This window comes from Macaca nemestrina, chromosome 17 (genome assembly GCF_043159975.1).
Source record: "Macaca nemestrina isolate mMacNem1 chromosome 17, mMacNem.hap1, whole genome shotgun sequence".
In the NCBI taxonomy this organism is placed as follows: domain Eukaryota; kingdom Metazoa; phylum Chordata; class Mammalia; order Primates; family Cercopithecidae; genus Macaca; species Macaca nemestrina.
The window spans coordinates 63,782,980-63,809,436 of record NC_092141.1 but is presented as its reverse complement, the minus strand read 5'-3'; the positions used below and the strand labels follow the sequence as shown (position 1 = coordinate 63,809,436).

The window sequence follows — 26,457 nt, the reverse complement described above, 5'->3', positions numbered from 1 at the left end:
ATACAGCCAGTGATCAACAACCAATGAGACAATAACACTTATGATGTAGCTTTGTTTTTGTGACTCTGTTCATCAAAACTGTTTCTTGGCAAGGCACAGTGGCTCACGCCTGTAATCCCAGCACTTTGGAAGGCCGAGGCAGGTGGATTACCTAAGGTCAGGAGTTCGAGACCGGCCTGGCCAACATGGTGAAACCCCATCTCTATTAAAAATACAAAAAAATTAGCCAGGGGTAGTGGCAGGCGCCTGTAATCCCAGCTACTCGGGATGCTCAAGCTAGAGAATCACTTGAGCTCAGGAGACGGAAGTTGCAGCGAGCTGAGATGGTGCCACTGCACTCCAGCTTGGGCAACAGAGTGAGACTCTGTCTCAAAAAACAAACTGGCCGGGCGCGGTGGCTCACGCGTGTAATCCCAGCACTTCAGGAGGCCGAGGCAGGCAGATCATGAAGTCAGGAGATCGAGACTATCCTGGCTAACATGGTGAAACCCCATCTCTACTAAAAAATACAAAAAATGAGCCGGGCATGGTGGTGGGTGCCTGTAGTCCCAGCTACTCGGGAGGCTGAGGCGGGAGAATGGTGTGAACCCGGGAGGCAGAGCTTGCAGTGAGCCAAGATTGCACCACTGCACTCCAGCCTGGGGGACAGAGCGAGAATCGTCTCAAACAAACAAACAACAATAAAAAAAAAAACTGTTTCTTGTTTTTTTTTTTCTTTCTTTCTTCCTTGAAAAAGGGTCTCACCCTACAGCCCAGATTGCAGTGCAAGTTGCACAATCCCAGCTCACTGCAGCCTTAACCTCCCAGGCTCAAGCAATCTTCCCACCGCAGCCTCCTGAGTAGCTGGGACTACCACATCTGGCTAATTGTTTTATTTTTATTTTTTTGCAGAGACAGGATCTCACTATGTTGCTCAGGCTGATCTCAAACTCCTGACCTTAAACAATCCTCCTGCCTTAGCCTTCCAAAAAACTGTTTCAATGGAAGTTGTAAAAATGTATTAGAGCTATTTCTATAGAGCTGCTCATCTTTGAATGCGAATCAACTCTACGTCAGAGCCAACACGGCCTCCTCAGCTGTATTTTAGGTAATAACAGCCACAAGATTTCCAAGAACTGAGACTAGGGTACCACAGTTTGCCTCTGCAACATTACTAGGACAAGTACTATTTGGCTTGGCTTTTAACCTCTAAGCAATTCACAACAACCAAGGAGCAGCTGCAAACACATTTCCAGATGCTTTACAGACTGGCAGGAAATGATACAACCCTTTTTCCTTTCTAGGCCTAGGAATCTATAATACAAAAGGGAGAATTGTGTCCTTTTGATTGTAAAGTTAAAAACAAACTTCACAGTGCTTCAACATCTCCAAAAATGATGCTGCATAAACCCAAGGCAGATGATTAGGCCATCTGTTTTCAAAGCCTGAGTCAATTTTCCATTTCACCAAAAACACTGATTCCTGGACTTAGTGAATTGATGCAGAGTGGTTCAATGTTCCTAACTAGTATTTCCTCCCCTATACATCCCAGGAACCAGTGGGTTTAGAGACTCTGACTAAAAAACATGAAGTCACACAAGGCCAAAGTTATTACAATCAGCCAGCATTTAATATTAAGAGGGGAGTTAATCAGATGAAAGACACACATGCTAATTTGGAAATCCAGACCAAAGCTAGACAGGCTAAAACAAAGTCTGAATACAAAAGCAGTATTAGGGGAAGGCTAAGGAGTTTGCCATGGAGATGTAAGATGGCATTAATGGTTTAAAAAGAATCCTTCTAAAGCAGGATTTCCAAACTTGCCTGAAGATAAGATACATTTAGGGCATTTGTTGAAAAACAAACACACTTTAAAAAAAAGATCCCTGGGTGCTGATCTAAACCAACTATAATCAGAAGTTTTCCAGGAGAATGATCTGGTAATCTGTATATCCAAAAAGCACTTTAAGTGATTCTTGGTGTTAGAGAAGTCTAGAAAACACTATTCTAAAGGAGTATTAGTAATGAACTATAAAGACATTATGGTGTCTGAATGGATACTGGCAAGGAAAAGCTGATGAATATGTTGAACAACATGTTAAACATAATAGATTGCATGCATTAATCAATGTTCCATCATAAAACACCATTAAAATTACAGCAAAGGGATTTTTTTTTTATAAAGACATAAACAAAACAACAAGCAAAAAAACTAGGAAAGGAGACAGCAGAGAGAGAGATGTCAACAAAGTTTTGCAAGGTAAAAAGCAAATGCACTAGTGATAAATAACTTCACAAAAGTAAAAAAAATAAACATTGCAGTGTCTCAGAAATTAGAGACACCTGGTACCTCGGGAAGAGGGGGTGATAGTGTAGAAGGGGCTAAACAGGAGGACTGGTTGAAAGTCTGGGCCTGGCGCTGTGGCTCATGCCTGTAATCCCAGAAGTCTGGGAAGCCGAGGCAGGCAGATTACTTGAGCTCAAGAGTTCAAGACCAGCCTGGCCAACCTGGCAAAACCCCATCTCTACTAAACATACAAAAAAATTAGCCGGGTGTGGTGGCTCATGCCTGTAGTTCCCAGCTACTTGGGAGGCTGAGGCAGGAGAATCACCTGAACCTGGGAGGTGGAGGTTGCAGTGAGCTGAGATCACACCACTGCGATCTCAGCCTGGGCGACAAAGACTCCATCTCAAAAAAAAAAAAAAAAAAACAACCCAGAAAGTCTGTATAACAAATGGATTCCCGGCCGGGCGCGGTGGCTCAAGCCTGTAATCCCAGCACTTTGGGAGGCCGAGACGGGCGGATCACGAGGTCAGGAGATCGAGACCATCCTGGCTAACACGGTGAAACCCCATCTCTACTAAAAAAAATACAAAAAAAACTAGCCGGGTGAGGTGGCGGGCGCCTGTGGTCCCAGCTACTCGGGAGGCTGAGGCAGGAGAATGGCGTAAACCCGGGAGGCAGAGCTTGCAGTGAGCTGAGATCCGGCCACTGCACTCCAGCCAGACTCAGTCTCAAAAAAAAAAAAAAAAAAAAAATGGATTCCTTCATCCTTCCCCATGCTGCCAAGCAAATTAGAAAAGTTGAACCAGGCTGGGCGCGGGCGCTCACGCCTGTAATCCCAGCACTTTGGGAGGCCGAGGCAGGTGGCACACCTGACGTCAGAAATTCAAGACCAGCCTGGCCAACATGGTGAAAACCCGTCTCTACTAAAAATACAAAAACTAGCCGGGTGCAGTGGCAGGCCTGTAATCCCAGCTACTTGGGAGGCTGAGGCAGGAGAATCGTTTGAACCCAGGTGGCAGAGGTTGCAGTGGGCCAAGATAGCGCCACTGCACTCCAGCCTAGACGATAGAGACTCCATCTCAAAAAAAAAAAAGAAAGAAAGAAAGAAAGAAAAGCTGACCCAAAGAGTCCAAAGGAATTAAGTCACAGCTAACGGCTGTGACTGAAATAAGGGTGTCAAGTGGAAAGCCTAATAAGTCAACAGTGAGACCTCTCCTCCGTCTCTAGCTCTTTTCTCTCACTTGGCTCCAAAAACATTGGCAGCCAGACTTATACTCAAACACCTGCCACAGGTTTATACTCTCTAGGCAGGGGACTGGAGGAGTCCTTTTACCAGCCTGCCAGGCTGCCTGTAATCCCAATACCCTATAGCAGTGTCCACCACTTGATGAACTTCTTAGTGTCTCATTTTTAAAAAGAAGCCAGACACAGTGACATGAGCCTGTAGTCTCAGCTACCTGGAGGTATAACTTGAGCCCAGGAGTTTGAGTCCAGCCTGGGCCCCACAGCAAAACCCCATCTCTTAAAAAATAAATGGCCGGGCACGGTGGCTCGTGTCTGTAATCCCAGCACTTTGAGAGGCCGAGGCGGGCAGATCACGAGGTAAGGAGTTTGAGACCAGCCTGGCCAAGGTGGTGAAACCCCATCTCTACTAACCCCATCTCTACAAAAATTAGCCAGGTGTGATGGCACGCGCCTGTAATCCCAGCTACTTGGGAGGCTGAGGCAGGAGAATCGCTTGAACCCAGGAGGCGGCGGTTTGCAGTGAGCCGAGATCATGCCACTGCACTCCAGCCTGGGCAACAGAGTGAGATTCTGTCTCAAAAAATAAATAGTAAATAAATAAATAAGGCCAGGTGCGGTGGCTCACACCTATAATCCCAGCACTTTGGGAGGCCAAGGCAGGCAGATCACTTGAGGTCAGGAGTTCAAGACCAGCCTGGCCAACATGGTGAAACTGTCTCTACAAAACTACAAAAATTAGCCGGGCATGATGGCTGGTGCCTGTAATCCCAGCTACTTGAGAGGCTGAGGCAGGAGAATTGCTTGAACCAGGAAGGCAGATGAGCCAAGATCATGCCATTGTACTTCAGCCTGGGCAACAGAGCCAGACTCCATCTCAAATAAATAAATAATAAAAATTGAATAAGCAGCTAAGAATTTCAGACAACTGAAGAAGATCTCTAACACGAAAGAATCAAAGCAAATAAAACAGAATTTCTGACAATGTCCAAAAATACACGTAAAATTCAGATAATAAAAAGAGCCCTTGGAGCTGGCGGTGGTGGCTCACACCTGTAATTCCAGGACATTGGGAGGCCAAGGTAGGTGGATCACAAGATCAAGAGTTTTTTTTTATTTTTTTTTCTTTTGAGACAGAGTCTCCCTCTGTTGCCAGGCTGGAGTGCAGTGGCACCACCTTGGCTCACTGCAACCTCCACCTCCCGGATTCAAGCAATTCTGCCTCAGCCTCCCGAGTAGCTGGGATTACAGGTGCACGTCATCACACCTGGCTTTTTTTTTTTTTTTTTAAACAGAGACAGGGTTAGGAGTTTGAGACCAGTCTGACCAACAGGTGAAACCCCATCTTTACTAAAAATACAAAAATTAGCCGGGCGTGGTGGTGCACGCCTGTAATCCCAGCTACTCAGGAGGCTGAGGCAGCAGAATCATTTGAACCCAGGAGGCGGAGCTTGCAGTGAGCCAAGATCACGCCACTGCACTCCAGCCTGGGCGACAGAGTGAGACTTCATCTAAAAAAAAAAACAAAACAAAAAAAAAAACAAAAAAAAAAATGCCCTTGGAACTTAAACAAACTGATAACAGGAATTTAAAAGATAATAGAGAGTTGGAAGAACAGCTAAGGAAATCTCACAAAAATTGAATGAAGGAAAAAAAATGGAAAATTAGGATCAGGCGTGGTAGCTCACACCTGTTATCTGAAGCACTTTGGGAGGGCAAGGCAGGCAGATCATTTGAGGTCAGGAGTTTGAGACCAGCCTGGCCAACATGGTAAGACTGTCTCTACTAAAAATACAAAAATCAGGCGGGTGTTGTGGCACGCGCCTGTAATCCTAGCTACTTAGGAGGCTGAGGCAGGGGAATCCCTTGAACCCAGGAGGCAGAGACCGCGGTGAGCCAAGATCGCACCACTGCACTCCAGCTGGGATGACAAAGTGAGACTCTGCCTCAAAAAAAAAAAAGTTGACTAGGAAAAAAAAATTAAGAATACCAACCTAGGAGTTTCACCATCTGAGTTCCCAGAAAGACAGAGGAGATAAATAATTATCAAAGTGAGAATACATTATCAATACAAGAAATAATATAAAAAAATTTCCCAGGATAGACTGAAATAAGCTTCCAGACTGAAAAGGTCCACTGAATGCTGAGTGTGATGAATTTTTAAATATCCACACCAAGGCACAACATGGTTGCATTTCAGAATGCCAGGGATATAGGCAAGATCCTAAAGTCTTCCAGAGGAAAAATAGATCCCATACAAAGAATCTAGAGTCAAAACAGCATCAAACTTCATAATGCCACTATTAAAAGTTAGAAACATTGGGAGGCTGAGGCAGGTGGATCACGAGATCAGGAATTGAAGACCAGCCTGGCCAAGATGGTAAAACCCCATTTCTACTAAAAATACAAAAATTAGCCGGGCTTGATGGTAGGTGCCTGTAATCTCAGCTACTCGGGAGGCTGAGGCAGGGAACTGCTTGAACCCGGGGAGATGGAGGTTGCAGTCAGCTGAGATGGCGCCACTGCACTTCAGCCTGGGGGACAGAGTGAGACTCTGTCTCAAAAAACAAAAAAAAACAAAGACAGGCTGAGTGGGGTGGCTCATGCCTGTAATCCTAGCACTTTGGGAGGCTAAGCCAGAAGGATCGGTTGAGGCTAGGAGTTCCAGACCAGCCTGGCTAACATGGCAAAACTAAATCTCTACACGTGCCTGCAGTTTCAGCTACTCAGGAGGCTGAAGCAAAAGAATCGCTTGAACCGGGAGGTGGAGGTTACAGTGAGCCAAGACTGCACCACTGCACTCCAGCCTGGGCAACAGAGCAATTCTCTGTCTCAAAAGAAAAAAAGGGTTAGAAGACCACAAAGCAAGGGTTTATAATTTCCAAAGAAACATAATCTCCAGTAGAAAATTTTATATCTAGGCTGGGCATAGTTGGCTCATGCCTGTAATCCCAGCCCTTTGGGAGGCTGAGGTGGGCGGATCACCCTGAGGTCAGGAGTTCGAGACCAGCATGGCCAACATGGTGAATGAAACCCTTTCGTTACTAAAAATACAAAAAATTAGCCAGGCATGGTGACGGATGCCTATAATCCCAGCAACTCGGGGCGGGGCTAAGGCAGGAGAATCTCTTGAATCCAGGAGGCAGAGGTTGCAGTGAGCTGAGATCACATCACTGCACTCCAGCCTGGGTGACAGAGCAAGACTCCATCTAAAAAAAAAAAAAAAAATTAAATCCAGTCAAACTGCCAAGCATGAAGGCAGAAAGGAGAAAATTCAGATATGCAAGGCCTCAAAAAAGTCCCTCTCTCCAGAGGCCAGGCGCAGTGGCTCATGCCTGTAATCCCAGCACTTTGGGAGGCCAAGGCAGGTGGATCACCTGAGATCGGGAATTCGAGACCAAAATGGAAGAAACCCGGTCTCTATAAAAATACAAAATTAGCCTGGCATGGTAAGGCATGCCTGTAATCCCAGCTACTTCGGAGGCTGAGGTAGGAGAATCGCTTGAACTCAGGAGGTGGATGCTGCAGTGAGCTGAGATCGTGCCATTGCACTCCAGCCTGGGCAACAAAAGCGAAACTCCATCTCAAAAAAAAGTCTCTCTCTCCAAAGACTCATTTCATAAAGCCTCTGGAAGAGGTGCTCCACTAATGTGCTTCAATGATGAGAAAAGATTTTTACCTGTCAGAGTTTAGGGATGAATTAGTGACTTTCCGTAAAATAAGCAGAAAACAAAAAAGCAAGGAAGGAAAAGAATGACAATTACTATATCTAGGGAAAAACTACACAAGGAAGCAAAGGTAACGAATGATACAGTCATGATACTGGGCGCTAAATTTTTTTTCCTCTGTAACTTTCACTTCTACTTCCTTCTGGATTTATCTGGCGTTGGGGAGAAGTTGGAGGCCTGGGAACTACATTTATCAGAATCCTCCATCAATGCCATTGTGGTTTAAATTCTACCAACACTTAAGATTTGCACAATGGAAGAAGGGTAGATGCCATTATTGCTTCTCCAGTAGCAATGAGAGCGTGTGTGGCCTCAGACAGATGGAAGACATGTGGTTTGCAGCCATTTCTAATTTTCTGCAAACTGCCTGTTTTGGTGCTTAATGCAGCTAAGATTATTAACGGAAGCAATTTCTTAAAATTCCTGCAACGAGGTTTCCCTGACCTATGCTCTTCCAGCCCTCCACTGGTCTTGTAAACATCTAAAATATCCTCTTTGAAATACCAAAAATGGTTTTTCTTTTTTTTTTTGAAGAAAGAGTCTCGCTCTGTCACCCAGGCTGGAGTGCAGTGGTGTGATCATGGCTTACTGCATGCAGCCTTGACCTACCCAGTTCAAGTGCTCCTACCTCTTAAGCCTCCCAAATAGCTGGAACTACAGGCGTGTGCCACCATACCCAGATAATTTTGCTTTTTGCTGATGTTATTGTTGTTGTTGTTGTTGTCGTTGGAGACGGAGTCTCACTCTGTCACCAGGCTGGAGTGCAGTGGTGTGATCTCGGCTCACTGCAACCTCCACCTCCCAGGTTCAAGCAATTCTTCTGCCTCAGCCTCCCCAGTAGCTGGGACTACAGGCATGTGCCACCACACCCAGCTACTTTTTGTATTTTTAGTAGAGAAGGGGTTTCACCATGTTGGCCAGAATGGTCTCAATCTCCTGACCTTGTGATCAGGAGGCCAAGGCCTGAGGTTGGGAGTTTGAGACCAGCCTGGCCAACATAGTGAAACCCTGTCTCTACTAAAAATACAAAATTCGGCCGGGCACTGTGGTTCGCACCTGTAATCCGAACACTTTGGGAACCGAGGCGGGCGGATCACTTGAGTTTGGGAGTTCCAGACCAACCTGACCAACATGGTGAAACCCTGTCTCTACTAAAAATGCAAAATTAGTCAGGCATGGTGTCGCACGCCTGTAATTCCAGCTATTCAGGAGGCTGAGGCAGGAGAATCGCTTGAACCTGGGAGGCGGAGGTTGCAGTGACCTGAATCACGCCATTGCACTCCAGCCTGGGCAACAAGAGCGAAACTCTACTTCAAATTAAAAAAAAAAAAGAGAGAGAAATGAATCTTAAAATCAATTACCGGCTGGGCACGGTGCCTCATACCTGTAATCCCATTACTTTGGGAGGCCGAGGTGGGTGGATCACCTGAGCTCAGGAATTTGAGACCAGCCTGGGCAACATGATGAAATCATCTACAAAAACACAAAAATTAGGCCAGGAATGGTGGCTCATGCCTGTAATCCCAGCACTTCGGGAGGCCAAGGCAGGTGGACTGCTTGAAGTCAGGAGTTCAAGACCAGCCTGGCCAACATGATGAAACCCTGTCCCTACTAAAACTGCAAAAATTAGCTGGGTGTGGTGGCGTGCACCTGTGATTCCAGCTACTCCAGAGGCTGAAGCATGAGAATTGCTTGAACCCAGGAGCCAGAGATTGCAATGAGCTAAGATCATGCCACTGCACTCTAGTCTGGGCAATAGAGCGAGACCCTGTTTCAAAAAAAAAAATTAGCCAGGCGTGGTGGCATGTGCCTGCAATCCCAGCTACTCCGGATGCTGAGGTGGGAAGATTGCTTGAGCCTAGGAGGCAGAGGTTGCAGTGAGCAGAGATCGCACCACTGCACTCGAGCCTAGGTGACAGAGCCAGATCCTGTCTCAAAAAAAAAAAAAAAAAAAGTAAAATCAATTACCTTAACTCTCTTTTTAGGTCTTGTTTTCAATGTAATGCCACTAACTGCTAAAAAATAAAAAATCAAAGAATCTGTTCTAAGAAACTGTTATTTAGACTTAAAATACAATCACAAGGCAGGCTGAAACCTAGTCATTGATGCCTAAAAAAACAGCTCTTCTCAGATTTTAAGCTAGCTGTATCCCATATTACTAGCTCCCAACTTCCAGGAGCCCGCCTTCATCTGCACATTCCATATATAAAAGTAGAAAAGCACAGACAGAGGCCGGGCGCGGTGGCTCAAGCCTGTAATCCCAGCACTTTGGGAAGCCAAGACGGGCGGATCACGAGGTCAGGAGATCAAGACCATCCTGGCTAACACGGTGAAATCCCGTCTCTACTAAAAAATACAAAAAATTAGCCGGGCAAGGTGGCGGGCGCCTATAGTCCCAGCTACTTGGGAGGCTGAGGCAGGAGAATGGCGTAAACCCGGGAGGCAGGACTTGCAGTGAGCTGAGATCCGGCCACTGCACTCCAGCCTGGGCGACAGAGCAAGACTCCGTCTCAAAAAAAAAAAAAAAGAAAGAAAAGAAAAGCACAGACAGAACAGTCAGATAGAAGGAAAATCCAGTGATGACAGTCTCCACTAAGAAAAGGCCTGAAAGAAAACTTAAACAGATGCTCCATAAAATGCTGATCCAGACTTCACATGGAGAGAAGTGTCATGCCTCATTTCAAAGATAATATATTAAGTCCCAACTCACCACAGATAACAAAGCTGTGACTTCCATTGTCAAGGAGTCTCTTCTCTTGCATTCTAATACCCTTAAGCCATCAGAAACACAGATGCTCCTTGCTGAAATGCTAGAAAATTTGCACATTTCCGTCCCTTGATTACTAGTGATATGCTGCTAAGTCAAGAGTCTACTTTAAGTTATAAAAACAGGGCAAGCTAATCCCATTAAACAAGAAAGATTCTAAATCAAACAGGACCATCTGGGTTTTGAGTACTGTGACTTCTGAACAAAAGTCAATGTACTTGCAGGTAAAAAACGCTTTCATATACTCAGAATTATAATGGCCCTTGGGCTACCTTGTGTGCCCAACAAGACTTACATGTCGTGCTAAGACATATGGTCTAGATGATGGGTATGACAGAATACTATATTCATCGGTTCAAAATAAGAACATCTGTTCTCTCTCTAGCACCATGAAGATTATTTTTAAAACAGTCAACATTCCCTAACAATAAATAGGTTTTTTCTTTTCTTTTTTTTTTTTTGGAGACAGACTCTCACTGTCGCCCAGGCTGGAGTGCAGTGGCGCGATCTCGGCTCACTGCAAGCGCCGCCTCCCGGGTTCACGCCATTCTCCTGCCTCAGCCTCCCGAGTAGCTGGGACTACAGGCGCCCGCCATCACGCCCGGCTAATTTTTTGTATTTTTAGTAGAGACGGGGTTTCACCGTGCTAGCCATGATGGTCTCCATCTCCTGACCTCGTGATCCGCCCGCCACAGCTTCCCAAAGTCTTTATTTTTTTAAACACTCCTCCCTGCTCCTCCCCCTAAAAGTAAATTGGTTTTCTGTTTCCTAAATAGTAAGTCTGGTAAACTAATAATCCCATCATCCCCCATAATCTAAGAACTGTTCCCCCATAATCCTAATCTCCAAACAATTTCTAAGATCCTAAAATTTTAAGAGCTAATCCAGCCATCCAAGTTTGATTTGCAGGACCTAAGAGAAATCAAGACTAAAAGAATAGGTTTTATCCAGGAAAGTTCTTGTAAAAACTGTTTCACTGCACAAGCATCAGACTTCTTTATGATACTGATGGTCTCATCATCTAGTAAATTAAAGAACTGAAAGGATGGGCCAGGCGTGGTGACTCACGCCTGTAATCCCAGCACTTTGGGAGGCCAAGGTGGGTGGATCATGAGGTCAGGAGTTTGAGACCAGCCTGACCAACATGGTGAAACCCCGTCTCTACTAAAAATACAAAAATTAGCTGGGCATGGTGGCGGGCACCTGTAATCCCAGCTACTCAGGAGGCTGAGGCAGGAGAATTGCTTGAACCTGGGGGGCGGAGGTTGCAGTGAGCCGAGATCGCACCACTGCATTCCAGCAAGACTCCATCTCGAAAAAAAAAAGAACTGAAAGGGAAAAAAAAAAAAAAAAAAAAGCTCTAGAGGCTGACCTCAAAATTCACTATGCTATTACTCTTTTAGTTGTTTTTTGAAACAGGGTCTCACTCTGTCTCCGAGGCTGGAGTGCAGTGCTACTGCAACATCTCACAGCAACCTCCCTCTCCTGGGACTCAAGTGATCCTCCTACCTCAGGCCAGGAATTCCATACCAGCTTGGGCAACAAAGTGAGACCTCATGTCTACAAAAAATTTTAAAAATTAGCCAGACGTTGTGCACACACCTGTGGTCCCAGCTACACAAGAGGCTGAGGTGGGAGGATTGCTTGAGCCCAGAAAATCAAGGCTACGGCCGGGCGCGGTGGCACAAGCCTGTAATCCCAGCACTTTGGGAGGCCGAGACGGGCGGATCACGAGGTCAGGTATATCGAGACCATCCTGGCTAACACGGTGAAACCCCGTCTCTACTAAAAAATACAAAAATCTAGCCGGGCGAGGTGGCGAGCGCCTGTAGTCCCAGCTACTCGGGAGGCTGAGGCAGGAGAATGGTGTAAACCCGGGAAGCGGAGTTTGCAGTGAGCTGAGATCCGGCCACTGCAGTCCAGCCTGGGTAACAGAGCGAGACTCCGTCTCAAAAAAAAAAAAAGAAAAAAAAAAAAAGACAATCAAGGCTACAATGAACCATGTGTGCACCACTAAATTCCAGCCTGGATGACAGAGTGAGATTCTGTCTCAAAAAAAAAAAACAAAAAAAAGACCGAGAAAATTTGTTCACTGCCCTATCTGCATCCCCTGCATCCCCTACCACAGTACTTGGCACACAGCAGGAACTCAAAAGTTCTTGTTGAATAAATGAATAACAAACATCAAAGAAAATCAGCTTCAGCAATTCTACTTCTAAGAATTAACCCTACAGATACAGTCATACATGCAAAGAGCCAAGTGTATATGCTTCTTCACTGGGGCATAGTTTGCAATAGTAAAAGACTGGAAACACTATCCTATCAGTGTAGGGTAGGTGCCAAGTATCTTTATTGCTGATATGGAGTAACCACCAAAAGAGGTATAAAAACAAGCAAAAGGGCCAGGCGCAGTGGCTCACACCTGTAATCCCAGCATTTTGGGAGGCAGAGGCAGGCGGATCACCCAAGGTCGGGAGTTCGTGACCAGCCTGACCAACATGGAGAAACCCCATCCCTACTAAAACTACAAAATTAGCCAGGCACGGTGGTACATGCCTATAATCCCAGCTATTCAGGAGGCTGAGGGAGGAAAATCGCTTGAAACCTGGAGGCGGAGGTTGCAATGAGCAGAGATCGCGCTACTGCACTCCAGCCTGGGCAACAACAGTGAAACTCTATCTCAAAAACAATTTAAAAAAAGCAAAACAAAAAAAAAAAAGCAAAAGACATAGATAATATTAACAGTGTGCTACTTTTTTTTTTTTTTTGAGACGGAGTCTCGCTCTGTCGCCCAGGCTGGAGTGCAGTGGCCGGATCTCAGCTCACTGCAAGCTCCGCCTCCCGGGTTTACGCCATTCTCCTGCCTCAGCCTCCCAAGTAGCTGGGACTACAGGCGCCCGCCACCTCGCCCGGCTAGTTTTTTGTATTTTTTAGTAGAGACGGGGTTTCACCGTGTTAGCAGGATGGTCTCGATCTCCTGACCTCGTGATCCGCCCGTCTCGGCCTCCCAAAGTGCTGGGATTACAGGCTTGAGCCACCGTGCCCGGCCTATTTTTTAAAAATGCAAGAAATATATATATTTGCTTTATATGTACCTGGTATCTCTGGAACAAATTTGTTTTTGTTACTTGCTTTGTTTTGAGACAAGGTCTCGCTCTGTCACCCAGGCTGGAGTGCAGTGGCACAATTTCAGCTCACCGTTCTGCCTCCCAGGTTCGAGCGATTCTTGTGCCTTAGCCTCCCGAGTAACTGGGATTACAGGCGCACACCACCATGCCCCGCTAATTTTTATATTCTTAGCAGAGACATGGTTTCACCATGTTGGTCAGGCTGGTCTCAAACTCCTGACCTCAGGTGATCCGCCCGCCTTGATCTCCCAAAATGCTGGGATCACAGGCGTGAGCCACCGCACCCGGCCTTGAACAGATCTTAAGAAAATAATAATATGAGTTGCCTCTAGGAAGATGAACTGAATTGACAGGAAGACAAACGTAGATGTTTCCAAGGGCATTCACTATATACTTTCTTTTTCTTATCAGGTGACTTGATACATACTCCTTAGTGGATTCTGACTTCCATGGCCGCCATCCTCCTTGTATACATTTTTGTCTTTTAAATTTTGTATTATTTATTTAAAATACAAAATTTGTGGCCAGGCGCGGTGGCTCACGCCTGTAATCCCAGCACTTTGGGAGGGTGCGGCAGGCAATCACGAGGTCAGGAGTTTGAGACCAGCCTGGCCAACATGGTGAAACCCCATCTTACTAAAAATACAAAAATTAGTCGGGCATGGTGGCGTACGCCAGTAATCCCAGCTACTCAGGAGGGTGAGGCAGGAGAATTGCTTGAGTCTGGGAGGCGGAGCATGCAGTGAGCCCAGATCGTGCCACTGTACTCCAGCATGGCTGACAGAGAGAGACTCTGTCTGAAAAAAAAAATTAATAGGCTGAGCGTGGTAGTTTACACCTGTAATCCCAGCACTTTGGGAGGCCAAAGTGGGCAGATCACTAGGTAAGGGGTTCAAGACCAGCCTGGCCAACATGGTGAAACCCCGTCTCTACTAAAAAATACAAAAATTAGCTGGGCGTGGTGGCGTGTGCCTGTAATCTCAGCTACTCGAAAGGCTGAGGCAGCAGAATCGCTTGAACCCAGGAGGCAGAGGCTGCAATGAGATGCGATTGTGCCACTGCACTCCAGCCTGGGCGACACAGCGAGACTCAGTCTCAAAAATAATAATAATAATAACAATAATAAATTTAAAAAATGAAAAAAATAAAATTTGCTAAAAACAGTTCTGTCTTTCTTTTTTTTTTTTTGAGACGGAGTCTCGCTCTGTCACCCAAGCTGGAGTGCAGTGGCCGGATCTCAGCTCACTGCAAGCTCCGCCTCCCGGGTTCACGCCATTCTCCTGCCTCAGCCTCCCGAGTAGCTGGGACTACAGACGCCCGCCACCTCGCCTGGCTAGTTTTTTGTATTTTTCAGTAGAGACGGGGTTTCACCGTGTTAGCCAGGATGGTCTCGATCTCCTGACATCGTGATCCGCCCGTCTCGGCCTCCCAAAGTGCTGGGATTACAGGCTTGAGCCACCGCGCCCGGCCTGTCCTTATTTCTAAGACAGGGAAAGAAACAGTTTAAATGTCTCACACCTGGATCTTAAATGATAAACATCCTCCCTACTGGCTGATCACTGGGAGGGCAGAAATGGAAGATGGAAAACTCACTTATCCACAAATCTCAGACATTGCATCCCATACTAGCATACTACCTTAGAAGAAAATTCCAAAGGCTGGGTACAGTGGCTCACGCCTGTAATCCCAGCACTTTGGGGGGCTGAGGTGGGCGGATCACGAGGTCAAGAGTTCGAGACCATTCTGGCCAACATAGTGAAACCCCATCTCCACTAAAAATACAAAAAAAAAATTTAGCCAGGCATGGTGGCAGGCGCCTGTTGTCCCAGCTACTCGGGAGGCTGAGGCAGGAGAATCCCATGAACCCAGGAGGCGGAGGTTGCAGTGAGCTGGGATCGTGCCACTGCACTCCAGCCTGGGCAACAGCATGAGACTCCATCTCAAAAAAAAAAAAAAAAAGAAAATTCTTTTTTTTTTTTTTAACCAACTATCCCAATCTGAATACATATGGAGAATGTTTTCACAGAGGGATTATTGGAAGGAAAAAAAAAAAAAGGATTATTCGATTCAGCATTTCCAGAAGCATAGAAAGTAGGTCAGTGAATTTGTACTTTAGAAATATCATAATTACTTGCTAAAAACAAATTATTTCCACTGAGGGGCCTCAAAATCCAAATGGCACTAAATTTGAACCCATGAAACTTAAGAAACTAAAATTTTTTTGAAAATCAATTATAATGGCTGAGCCCAGTGGCTCACACCTATAATCCCAGCACTCTGGGAGGCCGAGGAGGCCGGTGAATTGCTTGAGTCCAGAAGTTCAAGACCAGGCTGGGCAACATGGCAAAACCCCATCTCTATAAAAAATAAAAATTAGTGAGGCATGGTGGCGTGCGCCTGTAGTCCCAGCTACACAGGAGGCTGAAGTGGGAAGAACACCTGAGCCTGAGTCTGGGGAGGTCGAGGCTACGGATCGTACCGCTGCACTCCAGCCTGGGCAACAGAGAGAGATCCTGTCTCAAAATAAAAACGGAATGATCTTCACAATCCATCCCAAAACATATTGGAGGTAACCCTACCTTTAGCTAACTATTCCCTGAAAAACAAGAGCGTATTTACTAAGTAGAACACATTATTGGACAGCTATTCCAAATTGCTCTAACTTTGCCAAGCCTAAATGGCAAGAAGAAACCAATTCCTGGCTCTCCTATTTGATAACTTACATACTTCTGCAGGCTCTTAAGCCAAACTAAGCCAACATCTTAAGAGAGTTAAGACTGAGGCCAGGCGCGGTGGCTCAAGCCTGTAATCCCAGCACTTTGGGAGGCCGAGACGGGCGGATCACTAGGTCAGGAGATCGAGACCATCCTGGCTAACACGGTGAAACCCCGTCTCTACTAAAAAATACAAAAAACTAGCCAGGCGAGGTGGCGGGCGCCTGTAGTCCCAGCTACTCAGGAGGCTGAGACAGGAGAATGGCCCGAACCCGGGAGGCGGAGCTTGCAGTGAGCTGAGATCCGGCCACTGCACTCCAGCCTGGGCGACAGAGCGAGACTCCGTCTCAAAAAAAAAAAAAAGAGAGTTAAGACTGACATAGTACATTAGCAAACACATCACCTTCTTTTCCTATTAACATTGTTGTTCCCCATAAGGGTCTATTCAGCACTTTTTTTAGTAGCCCTCCATAGATAATATGAAGAAATGCTCATAAATTTAGCCTGTAGTTCCTCAGGCTCAATGGTTTGAAAATGAGACAAGAGCCGGGCGCAGTGGCTCAAGCCTGTAATCCCAGCACTTTGGGAGGCCGAGATGGGCGGATCACGAGGTCAGGAGATCGAGACCATCCTGGCTAACATGGTGAAACCCCGTCTCTACTGAAAAATACAAAAAACTAGCCGGGCGAGGTGGCGGGCGTCTGTAGTCCCAGCTACTTGGGAGGCTGAGGCAGGAGAATGGCGTAAACCCGGGAGGCGGAGCTTGCAGTGAGCTGAGATCCGGCCACTGCACTCAAGCCCGGGCTACAGAGCAAGACTCCGTCTCAAAAAAAAAAAAAAAGAAAATGAGACAAGAAAAAAAATAGTTGGAAATACTGTCTTCTCTTCCACCATGCCCACGAAGCTAGGCAAAGGCAATGATTCCGCATTTAATCACTAGATGAATAAGAAACAGGCTTGAATTTAGAAGAAAGATAAAGGACTGCAAGAACATTCAGTAAAGAGTACTGCCTCTATTTCTTTGCAGAGCAGCTCTCAGGATCTGCCAATGAACCTCATTTTGACATGGAACGCCCCATCCACTCTAATCCAGGGCATATCCCTCAAGACACAGTCAGTCAACCGGAACTCTGCCAACTTTTGCTTGGGAGTTGTGTGAAGAACAGTAGCAACAAGAGCCTACTTTGAGAAGGAGATCAACAATCACACTCAAGAAGAAAAGAAGTTATTTGGCAAAGGGATGCATGTTGCCAAAATGTTAGTCACAGCTTTAAGGGCCCAGTTTGTGTCTCTACAACTATTCTTTGCTTTGACACAGTCCATTCTCTGACCCAGGAAACAGCTCAGCTTCTGTCACCCTCCCCATCTGAAGCAGTGAAGAATCCTTTCAATTTGGCAGTATCAAACTGTGACACAGACAAGATGTCCACCAGAGACTGAAAGGGTTGAAAAAATATGTAATTTGTCATTTTCCACACAGGACTGGCTCAAGCAGAGCAATGGAAAACTGTGACAGGATAGGAAAAATGGGAACTCATTACGTTACTGTAATCCCAGTTACTCGGGAGGCTGAGGCAGGAGGACTGCTTGAACCCAGGAGGCAGAGGTTGCGGTGAGTCGAGATTGTGCCACTGCACTCCAGCCTGGGCAACAAGAGAAAAAGTGTCCCAAAAAAAAAAAACAAAAAACAAAAAAGGTACACTGTAGGTTGAAATAGCATAATATTAAGCAGGTTTTTACACTGAAGCTGCCTAAACCAAGAGCCATGAATTCTGCTGTTATTTCAGAGCAGGAAAACAGACTAAAGCATACCAGGTCACTCTCCCAATCAGAGAGCCCAAGTAAAGAAAAGAACATTTAATAATTTTCTCTTCAACAGAACAAGACTTCTGTCTCTGGCCTTTTTTTTTTTTTTTCTAAAAACACCTAGTGAGTCTAGAGTCTCTTCCCTTCGTAAAAGCCATCAGTAAAATCTGAAAACTCCAATGTTCACACCTCCCCTGCATTTCACCTTGGTGCTATCACATAACTTATCAGTACCAGCTAGGGTAAACACTACTCTAGTATCAAGTGTAAGGTGGAATTAGTAAATGACCAGCCTGGCCAACGTGGCAAAACCCCGTCTCTACTAAAAATACAAAAATTAGCCAGGCCCAGTGGTGCATGCCTGTAATCCCACCTACTTGGGAGGCTGAGCCAGGAGAATTGCTTGAACCCAGGAGACGAAGGCTGCAGTGAGCCAAGATTGTGCCACTGCACTCCAGCCTGGGCAATATAGCGAGACTCTGTCTCAAAATAAATAAATAAAAACACTGCATTCTACTAGTCTCCATCAATTGACTTCATTCATCTCCACCTTCCCCAACTCTTAACTTCCCTATCTTCATCTTGATGGCAACCAACACAATGTAACACAATATGAAATTTTTACTTTTAAAAGTTGACACTAGTAAGAATTTAAAAACTGAACATGCAGCCAGGTGTGGTGGCTCATGCCTGTAATCCCAATGCTTTGGGAGGCCGAGGCGGGTGGATCACCTGAAGTCAGGAGTTCAAGACCAGCCTGACCAAGGTAGTAAAACCCCATCTCTACTAAAATACAAAAAATTAGCCAGGCATGGTGGTGCACGCCTACAGTCCCAGTTACTTGGGGGACTGAGGCAGGGGAATCACTTGAATCCGGGAGGCGGAGGTTGCAGTGAGCCAAGATTGTGCCATTCCACTCCAGCCTGGGCAACAGGACTGAAACTCTGTCTCAAAAAAAAAAAAAAAAAACACTGAACATGCATCAAATCAAAACCAGTTCTTCCCTGGCTGGCATGCAGACACACAGACACACAGACACACAGACAGACACACACACACACACACACACACACACACACACACACACAGCAGCAGCAAGGCTGAGAGGAAGAAACTCATGTTTCCTTTTTTTGTCTTTGTTGTTGTTGTTGAGGTGGAGTTTTGTTCTTGTTGCCCAGGCTGGAGTGCGGTGGCACGATCTCAGCTCACTGTAAACTCCACCTCCCCAGGTTCAAGCAATTCCCTGCCTCAGCCTCCCAGGTAGCTGAGATTACAGGGGCCCACCACCATGCTCAGCTAATTTTTGTATTTTAGTACAGACCGGGTTTCACCATGTTGGTCAGGCTGGTCTCGAACTCCTGACCTCAGGTGATCCACCGCCTTGGCCTCCCAAAGTGCTGGGATTATCAGCATGAGCCAGCATGCCCGGTCTTGTTTTTCTTTAAGAGACAGGTCGGCCAGGTACAGTGGCACACGCCTGTTATCCCAGTACTTTGGGAGGCTGAGGTGGGCGGATCACAAAGTCAGGAGTTCGAGACAGCCTGGCCAATATGGTGAAACCCTGTCTCTACTAAAAATATAAAAATTAGCTGGGCGTTGTGGCACATGCCTGTAATCCCAGATACTCAGGTGGTTGAGGCAGAAGATTCGCTTGAACCTGGGAGGCGGAGGTTGCAGTGAGCTGAAATCACGCCACTGCACTCCAGCCTGGGCAAGAGAGCGAGACTCTATCTTAAAAACAAAATAAGAGACAGAGAGAGACGGGGTCTTGCTATGTTGCCCAGAGTGGTCTTGAACTCTTAGGCTCAAGCAATCCTCCTGCCTCAGCCTCCCAAGCAGCTGGGATTACAGACAGGTGTACCATTGTGTGTCTTCTAAATATCAATATCGCAGTCTCGTTTTCAGACATCACTTCTATGCAACCACTTTAAAGATCCCATGTGTTAACACAAACTTTTAGAGGCAGGGACAGATGAGACCTATATTTCAAAGGGGAAAAAAATGAGAGTTTAATAATTTGCCTTGAAGTTATTTACTAAATCCATAGGTAGGCTAAAACTGTCCTTACTCCCTGAAGTTCTCTTCTGATTTGTAAAAGGAGAACAGAATAGCCAAAAACATTCAGTAAGACAGTCAAAAACCAAAACCGTAAGGCAAAAATAACAGCATGAAAAAGGATGGGGACCCTGGGAGAGCCCAAAGCAATAACAAATTATTCAAGTCCTTTAAAAAATATGAATTCTGGGCCGGGCGCGGTGGCTCAAGCCTGTAATCCCAGCACTTTGGGAGGCCGAGACGGGCGGATCACAAGGTCAGGAGATCGAGACCATCCTGGCTAACACGGTGAAACCCCGTCTCTACTAAAAAATACAAAAACCTAGCCGGGCGAGGTGGCAGGCGTCTGTAGTCCCAGCTACTCGGGAGGCTGAGGCAGGAGAATGGCGTGAACCCGGGAGGTGGAGCTTGCAGTGAGCTGAGATCCGGCCACTGCACTCCAGTCTGGGCGACAAAGCGAGACTGTCTCAACAAAAAAAAAAAAAAAAAAAAAAATGAATTCTGGCTGAGCGTGGTGGCTCATGCCTGTAATCCCAGCACTTTGGGAGGCCGAGGTGGGCGGATCACGAGGTCAGGAGATAGAGCCAAGCCTGGCTAACACGGTGAAACCCCGTCCCTACCAAAAATACAAAAAGAAAAATTAGCTGGGTGTGGTGGTAGGCGCCTGTAGTCCCAGCTACTCGGGAGGCTGAGGTAGAAGAATGGCTGTGAACCCAGGAGGCAGAGCTTGTAGTGAGCTGAGATTGCACCACTGCACTCCAGCCTGGGCAACTGAGCAAGACTCTGTCTCAAAAAAAAAAAAAAAAAACGAATTCTGGGCCAGGCACAGTGGCTCATACCTGTAATCCCAGCACTTTGGGAGGCCAAGGCAGGAGGATCACTTGAGCCCAGGAATTCTAGACCAGTCTGGACAACAGAGCAAGACTCTGTCTCCAACAACAACAATAAAACACACACACACACATATATATACACACACACACACACACATATGTTAGGCAGGAGTAGTGGCCACACCTGTGGTCCCAGCTATTGGAGAGACTGAGGTGGGAGGATCACTTTGAGCCCGGGAGGTCAAGGTTTCAAGAAGCCATGATCATGCCACTGCACTCCAGCCTGGACGACAGAGTGAGACCACGTCTCTTAAAAGAAAAAAAAAAAAAAAAAATTCCATCACATACCAGTTCCTTGCCCCAATGTTATCTTTAAGAACTTTCCTTCCTGATCAAAAACTCGACCATACACACTCATGCTGAACACTTTAAGATTTCCATCTTGGCCGGGCGCAGTGGCTCACACCTGTAATGCCAGCACTCTGGGAGGCCAAGGTGGGAAGATCGCTTGAGCCCAGGAGTTCAAGACGACCAGTCTGAGCAACATAGCCAGACCCCACCTTTAAAAAAAAAAAAAAAAATTCCATCTTCCCTCACTTCACAGCACTTCAACATGAACCCTCAACTCCAGACGTTCCAATGCGTTTCTCAACATTCTCAATCCGACCTTTAACTCGATTCTGATTCCTTTTCAACGAATGTTCTCAAGATTCCCTCTGGTGTAAGCAGTTTCCCGAGCCATCTTCCCAAACGCTAGCTTCCACTTAACTCAATCCCCAAAATGTCACACTGGACTCCTCACTCACAGCATCCTGCTAATCAGCTGTTCCCAACAGGTCTTCCGTTCCCGTCTCCCTCTTTGCGCACGATTACCTCGTTCCTCACCCTGAGCTGCCGCCTTACCTCACCCAATCCTTCAGGAGCCCTTATTACCTGTCTCTCAAAAACCTTCCTCCCCATTTTCCCAGTCCGCGCTAGCCCCATACCAATACCCGACCACTCCTCCCCAGATTCCCCACGCCCTCTCTCCTCCAGGTTCTTCCGATTCAGTCCCCAGGCCCCCCGCCCCTCAGGCCCCGCCCCCAAGACCCCTCTCTCCCTCCGGCCCCTCCTCTAATGCCCCCTCTCTTCTCAAGCCCCGCCCCCAGTCCCCCTCCCCCCGGCTTTCCTCCCACTCAGGTCCGCAGGTCATTTCAGCGACTGACCCAGCCGCCCCGGCCTCTTTCCGACCTGGCCACAGCTGCTCTGGGAGCGAATCCTCCGCCGCCTACGCTCCGGCTTCGTCCTGCCCTGCTCGCCCCCCGGCAAGCTCTCTTTCTCGCCGCCGCCGCCGCCCCTTTTGCCAACCCGGAAATGGATCTGCTCCCACCGTCCCCAGCGTCCGCGAACAAAATGGAGGCGGGGGAAAAAGGAGGAGGGAGCAGGGAGCGAAGAGACGCGGGACGCATGCGCCCCTGGGAAGCCCGCCCCCTGCCTGCCCACGTAAAGGCGGAAGCGGTTGAGTGGCCGCCATCTTGGGAAGGTCACAAGAATGCCGCTTACCAGTTAAAACCTGGGTTTGCAACTTTAGCTGCAATTGGAATCACCTGGCAGATTTAAATAACTATGATGCCTGGTTCCCACTCCTGGAAATTCTAATTTAATTCTGGGGTGCAGCCTAGGCATCAGGAAATTGTGGCAGGTGATTGTAACGTGTTGCCAAGGTGGAGAACACTGAGCTAAACAGTCATTGTTGAATATACTCCTTTCGTCTTTAATCCGCCCCCCACACACACACTTTCCCCGCTAAATATCCTTCCTTAATCTCGAATTAACGAAGAACCCGCCTCAGCCAACCTTGCAAAGGCCAAGTAGTCAAGCTCCAGTTGTCATAGCAACAGAGGCAGGCCTCTGCTCACAAGTCATCATTTACGTCATCTTACCCACCTGACCCGAACACCAGTCTCTTCTTTCTCGGGCTGGGGTTTCCTCCAGCTTCCAGGGCTGTAGGATGGTGCTGTGGACTCCTCCAGCTGCTTGGGCTAGAGAGAGAAATCTTGTGCCCTCCTTGATGGAGCTGCTGTTAACCCCTGACAGGTGACTAAAGATCTCTCCCTAGTCCACCCAGAAAAGCGCTTTCCATTATGGCTTCAAAATACTGTTTGGTTTAATTCCATTCCTAGCACAGAATCCGAAGTAAGGGGACAAGTTTGAGACTTAGTCCACATTACTTACAAGCTGTGTGCCATAGGGCCTCAGCTACCCTATCTGTAAAATGGGTCTAATAGTGCCTGTCCCATCTGTCTCATAGAGTTGTTGGAAGGCCGAAATCAGGTAATGAATGGGGAAACGTGATAGAGCATAAATTGTTACTATTTTTGTTTTTCTTCTATTCTGCCATGAGTAGTACTAAGCACCACCCACTAGTCAAGTAAATGTCACATTGAGTACCTGCTAAACACCAGGAGATGGCTACAGAGGTGACTAAGAGCCTTTGCCCTCAGGGAACTCTCTACGTTGGTGGGCAGACTGGCATAAACAGCTAGCTGAGATACAAGTCAGCATGTGATTAGTGCTGTGGACTTCAGACAAGGGAGCAATTAATTCCTGCTAAAGAATGGAAGGAGGTTTCGTAAATAGTTTGGACCTGGGCCTTGAAGGATGAATGGAATTTTATTATTAATCAGAGAAGGCAGGGAACATTGCAGGCATAGGGATCAGGGACACAAGGTAAAGATTTTCAGCTGTCTACATCCTGCATGGCCATAGGTGGGGCAATGGAGCCAGGGAGATGATGCGTCTAAACACTTTGCCAGAGCCTCCCAGCTCTTCAACCTAGTCCCCTGCCTGTCCCCTCCTCACTCACTGCAATGTACCCCATTCGGCAGTTCCCACCTCAGGGACTTTGTACAAGCTATCCTCTGCCTCTTCCTCATTTTTCAAGCCTTACTGCAAATGCTTCTTCCTCAGGGCATTCACTGCCCACTGTAAACCCTCATGCTCTGTAACACTTACACTGTATGATAAGGGCAGCCACTGGGATAAATATAGGGACATCTCACCCAGACTTGGGGAGATAGTGATATAGGCTTCAGGAAAAAAGTAACTAACTGGCCCAAGTGCAGTGGCTCACGCCTGTAATCCCAGCACTTTAGGAGGCTGAGCGGGGCGGGGGCGGGGATCACTTGAGCCCAGAAGTTCAAGACCAGCCTGGGAAACATGGTGAAACCTTGTTACTACAAAAATTACCCGGATATGGCTGGGCGTGGTGGCTCATGCCTGTAATCCCAGGACTTTGGGAGGCCAAGGCGGGCAGATCATGTGAGGTCGGGAGTTCGAGACTAGCCTGACCAACATGGTGAAACCCCGTCTCTACTAAAAATACAAAATTAGCCAGGTGTGTTGGTGCATGCCTGTAATCCCAGGTACTTAGGAGGCTGAGGCAGGAGAATCACTTGAACCCAGGAGGTGGAGGTTGCGGAGCCAAGATCATGCCATTGCAGTCCAGCCCGAGCAACAAGAGTGAGACTCTGTCTCAAAAAAAAAAAAAAAAAAAAAAAAAAATTAGCTGGGCCCGGTGGCGTGAGCCTGTAGTTCCAGTTACTTGGGAGGCTGCTGTGGCAGGATCACTTAAGCCTGGGAGATGAAGGCTGGGCTGAGCCATGATTGTGCCAATACAGTCCAGGCTGAGCAACAGAGTGAAACCCTGTCTCAAGAAAGAAAACAAAAAGTAACTAAGTGAGGCCATACCCAAATTCTAAGTGAGACTTGAGGGACAGGTAGGAATTGACCAGGGAAGAAGTGAGGGAAAAGCATTGTAGGGAGAAGTTGTGCAAAGCAAGAATAATCATGGCACATTCCAATAACGCACATTTTTTTTTTTTTTAAGAGACAGGGTCTTGGCCGGGCGCGGTGGCTCACGCCTGTAATCCCAGCACTTTGGAAGGCCGAGGCAGGCGGATCACAAGGTCAGGAGATCGAGACCATGGTGAAACCCCGTCTCTACTAAAAATAGAAAAAAATTAGCCGGGCGCAGTGGCGGGCACCTGTAGTCCCAGCTACTCGGGAGGCTGAGGCCGGAGAATGGCATGAACCCGGGAGGCGGAGCTTGCAGTGAGCCGAGATTGCGCCACTGCACTCCAGCCTGGGTGACAGAGCGAGACTCCGTCTCAAAAAAAAAAAAAAAAAAAAGAGACAGGGTCTTTTAGAGACAGGCTGCAGTGCAGTGGCACAGTAATGGCTCACTACAGTCTTTTTCTTTTTTCTTTTTTTTGAGAATGAGTCTCACTCTGTTGCTCAGGCTGGAGTGCAGTGGTGCGATCTCAGCTCATTGCAACCTCCAGCTCCTGGGTTCACGCCATTCTCCTGCCTCAGCCTCCCGAGTAGCTGGGACTACAGGCACTTGCCACCACGCCTGTCTAATTTTTGGTTTTCGTCGTTGTTGTTGTTGTTGTTGTTGTTGTTTTGAGACAGAGTTTCACTCTTATTGCCCAGGCTGGAGTGCAATGGCGCAATCTCAGCTCACCTCCCAGGTTCAAGCAATTCTCCTGCCTCAGCCTCCCAAGTGGCTGGGATTACAGGTGCTTGCCAACATGCCCAGCTAATTTTTTGTATTTTTAGTAGAGATGGGGTTTCACCATGTTGGCCAGGCTGGTCTCAAACTCCAGACCTCAGGTGATCCACCTGCCTCGGCCTTCCAAAGTGCTGGGATTACAGGCGTGAGCCACTGCCCCCAGCCCTAATTTTTGTATTCTTAATGGAGATGGGGTTTCACCAACTTGGCCAGGCTGGTCTCAAACTCCTCATCTCAGATGATCCACCCACCTTGGCCTCCCAAAGTGCTGGAATTATAGGCATGAGCCACTGCGCCCGGCCTGTAGTCTTGAACTTCTGGGCTTAAGTAATCCTTCTGCCTCAGCCTCCTATTTACGACTGCAGGCACTGGTGGCCACGCGCAGCTAATTTTTAAATTTTTTTTTCTCTTTTTTTTTTTGAGACAGAGTCTTGCTCTGTCACCCAGGCTGGAGTGCAGTGGCACAATATCAGCTCACTGCAAGCTCTGCTTCCCAGGTTCACACCATTCTCCTGCCTCAGCCTCCTGAGTAACTGGGCCTAGAAACGCCCATCACCATACCCGGCTAATTTTTTGTATTTTTAGTAGAGATGGGGTTTCACCGTGTTAGCCAGGATGGTCTTGATCTCCTGACCTCATGATCCACCTGCCTCGGTCTCCCAAAGTGCTGGAATTACAGGCGTGAGCCACTGCACCTAGCCAATTTTTTTCTTTTCAAAGACACAGCATCTCCCTTTGTCACCCAGGTGGTCTGGAACTCCTGGCCTCAAGTGAGCCTCCTACTTGGGCCTCCCAAAGTGTTAGAATTACAGACGTGTGCTACCTCACCTGGCCCATAAAGCATGTTGATAAGGTTAGAGTTAGAACTTCTGGGGGAGGCAAGAAATTAGGTTATAGAAGTCATCATAGGTTAGGTTTGACATTTAGTAACACTTACCATGTGCCAGGCACTGTCAAAACCTCACATAACTCATTTAATCCTCACAGTAACTTTCTGAGGCAGGTATTTGGAAGCCCATTTGACAGATGAAGAAACAGACACAGCAAGGTTAACCATCTTGCTCAAAGTCACATACCTGTAAGTAGCAAAAGTAGAAGTATCTCCAGGGTCTGTGTTTTTTGTTTGTTTGTTTGTTTGAGACAGAGTCTTGCTCTGTTGCCCAGGCTGAATTGCAATGGCACAATCTCGGCTCACTGCAACCTCCGCCTCCCGGGTTCAAGCAATTCTTCTGCCTCAGCCTCCCGAGTAGCTGGGATTGCAGGCACACGCCAGCACACCCGGCTAATTTTTGTATTTTTAGTAGAAATGGGGTTTCATCGTATTTGCCAGGCTGGTCTTGAATTCCTGACTTCAAGCAATCCACCT

The 26,457-nt window shown here is 47.1% G+C and overlaps 1 protein-coding gene across 11 annotated transcripts in view; it reads right to left on the bottom strand.

Annotated features, from left to right (window-relative positions):
* Nucleotides 1–21,936, bottom strand: part of LOC105472221 (WAS/WASL interacting protein family member 2) — a 71,152-nt gene extending 49,216 nt beyond the window's left edge. For 2 of the 11 annotated variants that reach the window (XM_071083111.1, XM_071083110.1), the window contains exons 1-2: nt 21,770–21,936; nt 20,724–20,848 (exon numbers count right to left, since the gene is read on the bottom strand). The gene's annotated coding sequence lies outside the window, so the exon portion shown is untranslated. Of the gene's footprint in view, nt 1–9,946; nt 10,483–20,723; nt 20,849–20,887; nt 21,520–21,744 lie in introns of those variants that run through there. The other 9 variants (XM_071083114.1, XM_071083109.1, XM_071083113.1 and 6 more) reach the window with 8 other exon arrangements.
* Nucleotides 21,937–26,457: the final 4,521 nt, after the last annotated feature.